Consider the following 7,941-nt stretch of genomic DNA (forward strand, 5'->3'; position numbering starts at 1 on the left):
AAAACGACGGAAAACCCAACACCTAGGGGACTCGGCCAAAACCGAGCCACCTCTAGGTGGCTCGGCCAAAGCTGAGCCACCCTGAGGTGGCTCGGTGTGTCGGCCACCTGTGCGCGGGCACAGTGAAGGTGGACTATAAATAGGGGGCTTGGTTCATTTGTTCAAAGGTTTGAATTTTTGGAGGCGAAGCCCTGCTGGATTGAAGACTCAAATCTAAAAAAGATTCAAACTTTAGGACTTCGAGGACTTGCTCATCCAGATCTGGTGCTCGGCGATCGTCAACGCCAAATAAGGCAAGAGTTCGAGAGGACCGGATCTCAGATCTACGCAGGCACACTCCGGATCAAAGCTTGGCCTTTGATCCCGAGATTTGGGCGATTGTTTCCTTGGTGAACCAATCCGCCCCGGCTATTATTTCCTTGGTGAAATAATACCTGTCGTACTGCGTAGATCCGACCGGATCTAGATCGCGCGGTGGTCCACGGATAAACCCCGACGCAGGCGAAGAACCCACAAAGCGAGCGACCGCAAAACAGGAGCTCACGATTTGTTCGACAAAAGAGAAAAGTTGTAATTTTTATTTCCTTTTTTGATCTCGTTGTAACCGGATCTTATAAAAAGACCGGATCTTTGTAATCGATAAATTATTACAAGAGTGTGCAATGGAATCAATGAAGAAAGATACGATTTTTCCTCTGCTCTGGCCAACCCTTCTGCCGCAGGGGGCGTGGTGACTCTCTCGAAGAGAGCCCGCCAAAGGCAACGTCAACGCCTTGCGAAACAGTTCGCAAAGGCCATGGAGTCAGTTGACGGGATCCGCTACAACGTGGATCTGAAGAACAGAGGAGGCAAACAGCCTCAACAACTGAAGAATGGCGGTTCCTCCAAGCCGCCAACGAACGAATGGATCCGGGTCAAACGGAACCGTTCAACACTCGAAGAGCGCATCCGCAAACGCCGCGCACTATCAGCGCAGGCGCGGGCTCAAGCCGAAGAAGCCCGCAGGAGATTGCAGAAGGATGTGGCCAAGAAGCCGCCACTAACCCGCCAAGTATGGAGGCCGAAGCAGCCTCCAACAAAAGTTCAACCACCGGCGAATCAACCCAAGTCGTCGATAACTCCAATAGCTTCTCCGGGAGATCATGCAGAATCGTCCCGAATGAAGAAATCAGTTTTGGAGCGCCTCGGTCCAATTCCCGACGAGAGAGGCAAAGCTCCTGTTCAAGATCGTTTGAGCCCGATGAAGAAGCCCCGGGTGACTCAACACGCTGGGGGTCACCGTCACCTCCAACGTGATAAAGAAATCAGGGCAGTTATGCGCACCAATTTGCGCATTGAAGTCCAAGAGCCCGCTGAGAACTCACGCCCAAAAAGGCATGTTTCGAGGCGCGTAACTTTTGAAAGCCCGAAGAAGGTAGTTCGCTCTCAGAAGGAAACGTTATCGTCTGATGATGATTACGTTATACCTGAGAAATCGTGCCAACACACGATAGGTTGCCCCGACTTTCAAACGGACGAGCTGTACTATCGTACTGGGGGTACGAGCAAAGCCAGAAAGAGAAGTCCTCGAAGGCTAGAAACTCAGTGCCCTTGTTCAAAGCTCATTCGGGCGGTACTGTCTGAATGCAACTGCATCAAGGCAGTCACCGAGAGAGTTTCGGTGTTTGAAAGGCTTAGTACCGAAGCGCCAAAACCAAGGCATAGGCGTTTCCGGCAAAGAAGAAAAGTAGTCGAAGATGGAGAATTTCCGAGGGTCACCAGACAAGCAAAAGGGCATCGACAAGGGATAATCCCGAGTCAATTCCGGAAGTACCCTGGTATCTAATTCGTCTGCAGTCTGGAGCTATTACACGAGGAACTTATGGTAGGGTTCGGACAAGATTGCCGTCAGAAGATGAAGAATCGGATTCCTGCTCTGCTGTCGCATCAGACAATACAGTGTCCAGCGAAGGACAACCCCGCGAGTCATTCATGATAAGCGCAGAACAAGTGGCCAAGATACTCGAAGAAGCCATGGCTAAACAACAGGAGAGCTTCAGGTTCGAAATACAGATGGCCATGCAGAGTATGAGAGAAATACATGAGCAACAAATTCAGGCACTGACGAACCAGCAAGGCACATTGATCTCCGCTCAAGAGACGAAGAAAACAGGCATTCCCTGTCCATACCCACGAGAATGGGAATCGATCCCCTATCCGGCGAAGTTCAGTTTAATCAACTTCACGCCGTTCGATGGGAAGGGTTCCCCCACTCAGCATTTGATTTATTTCAAATCGCACCTGGGTATTATTTCCGGCAATGAGCCTCTGATGGTGCGGTCATTCGTCGGCACTCTTCGCGGAGCCGCCTTCGATTGGTACCGCCGCCTCAAGCCAGGAAGCGTGAACAGCTGGGATGACATGGAGACCAAGTTCCTGGCCAACTTCTTCGACGACGACACCGAGATATCTATCGGATCATTGCTCGATGAGAAGCAGAAGGACGGGGAGTTAGTCGACACCTTCGTCAAAAGGTTCCGGAACAAGGCGATGAATTGCCGGGACCCGATCACAGAGGAATTCATCCTCCAAACTTGCCACAACAACCTTGCGTTGGACGTGTTGGAAGCAATGGGAACAGCACCGTCTGACACTTGGAAGGATCTGAAGGTGCGCGGTGAACAAGCTGAACGTTTCCTCCGAAGGAAGAAGGCCGAGAGGAACCTACCGACAGCTAGTCCTCTGGACTCAAACTTCGCCTCTCGTGGTAAGGGCAAGGCACCTGCAGCTGCTGATGGTGCTAATCAAACGTCACAACAGCAATCCCGAAGGCAGCAAAAGACTTCGGGTCCGAGACTCCAAAAAGAGTACTCTTTCAAGGACGAAGACGTTCCAGCCATCTTCGAATCCCTCCTTGAAGGTAACAAGATCAAGCTACCACCTATCACAAATCAGGAGGAAGCTGACAACACTACGGACCCAAAGTACTGTGCATACCACAGGAGGGTCGTTCATCCCACCAAGGATTGCTTTGCTCTCAAGAATAGCATTCAGACCTTGGTTGAAGCCGGCGTCATAACGCTAAGGTAAGCCAATGGAGAACGGTAAAACTCCAAAGAGTATACGAGTATAAACTGTTTCTCAATCCTCCAACAAGTGCATGAGGTTAAACTGCTTCCTTACATACTCCAACAGGTATATGAGTCTAAACTGTTTCCTTTCTTTCACGGGAAGTTCCTGGAGAATACCATGCTTGATATTCTTAAGGATAACCCGGACACCCAACTGAGTACAATACCATACCCAGTTTTACAAAGAAAGCTGGGGGTAGATAGTTCATGTAACGGGAAGTTCCCAACAGAAATCCATATAGTGTATTCTTAGGGATAATCCGGTCACCACAGCAAGATGATGAATAAGAAACTCCCATTCAAATTCTCACCGCGTGTTCCCGATTGGTCAAACCTTCTTACAGTTAGGACCACAGTCAAAATCCCCTCTCGATTCTCCCAATGAACGAGAGGTCCACAAATCGAGCGATCAAACCTTCCTACAGTTAGGATCGTCTCAAATCTCCCGATTGGTCAAACCTTCCTACAGTTAGGACCACAACCAAAATCCCCTCTCGATTCCTCCAATGAACGAGAGGTCCACTTTCAAATCAAGTGATCAAACCTTCCTACAGTTAGGGTCACCTCAAACTCCTGCTTGGTCAAACCTTCCTACAGTTAAGACCAAACAAACCTTCTGACAGTTAGGATCATCCGAAGTTTTCGATTCTCGGAGTGGAGGTCCCACTCCTAGTTTCATCGTTCCGGATTCTGGGGGTGGAGATCCCACCTCGAGTCTTCTTTCCAGCTGAAGGTAGAATATAAAATTCTTCTTCTTCAGTGTCGGGAGATAGAATATAAAATTCTTCCTCTCCCATTCTGGGTTCGTCTTTGCCCCAAGAGAAGACACAACCTTTTTTTTTAACTCCCAAAATCTATGCCTCACAGGTATTAGGAAGTTTATCCCGAATCCTAAGCAGGGATAAGTCTGCGCCTAACACGCGCTGCCGGTTTAGTCTTTCTCCGTAGAAAAAGACACCAGAGTTCGATTCTGGGGTATTCTATCCTGAAACCTAAGCAAGGATAAGTCTGCGCTTAACCCGCGCTGCCGGTTAGTTCTTAACCGTTAAAAAGAACACCCGTTCACATATTCAATATTGTGACAGGTTGTTATTAATAACACCAAAATCCATGCCTTACACGCATGGGGAATGTCATCCTGAATCCTAAGAAAGGATATGTCGACACCTAACACGTGTCGCCGGTTTAGTCTTTTACCGATTGAAAAAGACACCAGAATACCAGTCTGGGGTATTTTATCCCGAAGCCTAAGTAGGGATAAGTCAACGTCTAATACACGTTGCCGGGTAGCCTATTCCCGTAACAATGGCGAAGCCTATGTATTCAACATCATAGCACAAAGTCTAAGAGAATTCACTCTCTTAGCACAGCGTTACAATCCACATACTAGCCCGACTCAAACGGTAGTCGGTAAAGGCTAATCAAATCCGTTGAAGGCTGGGGGTTAGCCAAAAATCCTTAAGTCAACGCCTAACACGCGTCGCCGGGTAGTCTATTCCCGTGAGAAAGACGAAGTCTACGTATTCAATATCGTAGCACTAAGAGCGTTAACTCTCTTAGCACAACGTCACATGCGGAACGGATTTAGATAATCCGCATGCTAGCCCGATTCAAACGGTGGTCGGTAAAGTCTCATCAAACCCGTTGATGGCTGAGGGTTTGCCAAAAATCCTATAAATACGAGAGTCACTGACGCATCAGCTTCATTAGTTGGTTTCGTGACTCGAGCATCCAACGACATTCGAAACCCTAGGGTCAACGCCGGACAACGCGTAACCCTAGGTCGACGCCAGTCAACGAGTTGCAATCAAACAGTCAACGTACGACGTTCAAAACCCTAAGGTTAACGCCGGACAATGCGTAACCCTAGGTCAACGCCAGTCAACGCGTTGCGACCAAACAGTCAACGTACGACGTTCAAAACCCTAATGTTAACGCCGGACAACGCGTAACCCTAGGTCAACGCCAGTCAACGCGTTACGACCAAACAGTCAACGTACGACATTCGAAACCCTAGGGTCAACGCTGGTCAACGCGTAACCCTAGGTCAACACCGATCAATGCGTTGCAATGAAAGAATCAATACTTCGAAAAGTATACGAGTATAAACTGCTTCTTAAATACTCCAATAAGGTATATGAGTATAAACTGTTCCCTATTTTCGGTTGAGAAGTTCCTGGAGAATGTTTTTATAAATATTCTTAAGGATAACTCAACAACACTACGCCGGACAACGCGTCACAAGTAAAGACTCAACGTCAACAATCGATGGTCAGCTAAAGATTAGAAAACAGGAATCGACTTCAAGTTCGAAATTCCGACAACGGTCAGACAATAAATGCAGCACCGGAACTCTTACAGACATTCGACAAAGCACCGAATAGCCTGGAGGATTGAAGGAATCAAGAACAGAAGCCATTCCAAGGTCCCGTTACACCGACTGAAGGTTGGGACAATCATATCCAAAGTATTCCAGACTCTTCTATAAAAGAACGAGGCTGAAATACTTTGGAGGGGGTATCTGTAGGCATGTAAAATTGCTTATAAGTCCCTTGGCATAGCTCGGCGTGGTGATTCAACAAACCATCGAGTGACGAGGTGACGAGGTCAACGAATCACACGCGAGTAACGGAATGCATCCATTTGCGTGCGGAATCAAGCCAACGGTTCGGGGAGTCAACGAGTCATCCAAACAAGAGCGGACTCGGATGAATCGAACTCAAAAGTGGATTTACTGCCAAGTCAGGGATCGGATTTACTGTCAAATCAGGTCAACAAATCGAGTCCAGACAAATCAACCGCACAACCGAATCATGGACAAAACGGGAACAAACGACAAAACAACGGAACCCAAACACCCTGAGGGGCTCGGCCGAAACCGAGAGGCGAAGCCCTGCTGGATTGAAGACTCAAATCTAAAAAAGATTCAAACTTTAGGACTTCGAGGACTTGCTCATCCAGATCTGGTGCTCGGTGATCGTCAACGCCAAATAAGGCAAGAGTTCGAGAGGACCGGATCTCAGATCTACGCAGGCACACTCCGGATCAAAGCTTGGCCTTTGATCCCGAGATTTGGGCGATTGTTTCCTTGGTGAACCAATCCCCCCCGGCTATTATTTCCTTGGTAAAATAATACCCGTCGTACTGTGTAGATCCGACCGGATCTAGATCGCGCGGTGGTCCACGGATAAACCCCGGCGCAGGCGAAGAACCCACACAAAGCGAGCGACCGCAAAACAGGAGCTCATGATTTGTTCGACAAACAAGGATAAAAAGTTGTAATCTTTCTTTTTCTTTTTCTTTGATTTTCATTGTAACCGGATCTTATAAAAAGACCGGATCTTTGTAACTCAAAAAGTTGTTATTTAAGAGTGCAATGAAATCAATAATGAAGAAAGACACGATTTTCACCGCGAACAGGAGCCAACGGTCTCGCTGTCGAGACCGTCGTGTCGCAGCCAACCATCAAGATCCCGGTTGAATCAACGGTCGAGTATGAGTTCGACCAAGCGAAGTTTGAGGAGTATTTATCATCCTCATCTGTAAAGTCTTCCTCGCCTCGCAAATGCAGGAAGATTTCATCTTTGTTGAAGTTGTCAAACACTACAGATGAAGACTCTTGCTTAATTGTTGCTGAGGATTCTACTCGCAACCTCTCTGTTCATAATGACTCTTCTTCAATTAAGGAATCATTAAATCAAAGCCCGCCGTCATTGACGAAAAGAGCTCGTCAGAGACAACGCCAACGCCGCGCTCGCCAAATGGCTAAGGCCTTGGAACAACCCGACGGAGTTCGTTATCATGCGGACTTAGAATCGAGGAGGCATCGAGTGGTTCAGTTATCTCAACGACCAATCACTTATGTCTCTGCTAAACTCACGACGGAGGAATGGACTATTATCAAAAGGGCTCGTTCGACCCTTAAAGAACGTATACAAAAACGTCGTGCAAACGCTGCTCATGCCCATGCTCTCTTACAACAAAGACGAGAAAGGATGAAGGAAACGGTGGCCAAAGAACCACCGAAACTCTGCCAAGTTTGGATTCCAAAGTCTGAAGTTGTGAAAAATCAGCATTCGGAGCCCGTTAGGACTCCACACCCGCAAGGGGGTGGTTCTAAACGTATGACTCTTGACATAACCTTGGATCGCTCATTATTTGTCCAAGTTTCCATTTGGTTAACATAGGAATGTCACTGTAGGACCAGGCGTTCAGGCTGATACTGCTACAGTTCCCGGGGTTGAAAGTCCTCATAGCAGTGGTGCCTCCCCGTCTCTGCCGAGTGGTGCGAGCGATATGTCTGCAGGGGCTGACGTACCCTCTTCTGCTGCTGTCCCGGAGCCTGTCGGCTCTCAACCCGATGGGACATCCGTTGGCGTCGGTATGTTCAGAACTTGCCTTTTGACTTTCCTTTCCATATTCGATAGTTCACTGAGCTTCCAAGTTGTTGCTTGTAGGATCTCGCTCTTCTTTGCACGAGCGTGTCCGTAGCCTTTTGGCCGATACTGATCCTGACGGAGAGGCTTTCCGTACGGATCCCCGAGAGGAAAAGTCAATTCAAGAATTGCTAAACGGATGTCCCGACTCCAGTTAAGAGCCATCAGACATAGGGACTACAAGAGAATACATGAAGGAATGTCATGAGAGGGTGACCTTTCGGACACTTGTTCTGCGATCGCTTCGGATGATACAATGTCTAGCACGGGACAAACTAAAGAAGTGTTCATAATCACCTCTGATCAATTTGCTCAAATGCTTCAAGAAGCTTTAGCGAAGCAACGTGAAGAAATTAGAGCTGAAATGAAGACAGAGATGGAGTTGGCTATTCAAC

The sequence above is a fragment of the Asparagus officinalis genome, chromosome 8 (genome assembly GCF_001876935.1).
Source record: "Asparagus officinalis chromosome 8, Aspof.V1, whole genome shotgun sequence".
Lineage (NCBI taxonomy): Eukaryota > Viridiplantae > Streptophyta > Magnoliopsida > Asparagales > Asparagaceae > Asparagus > Asparagus officinalis.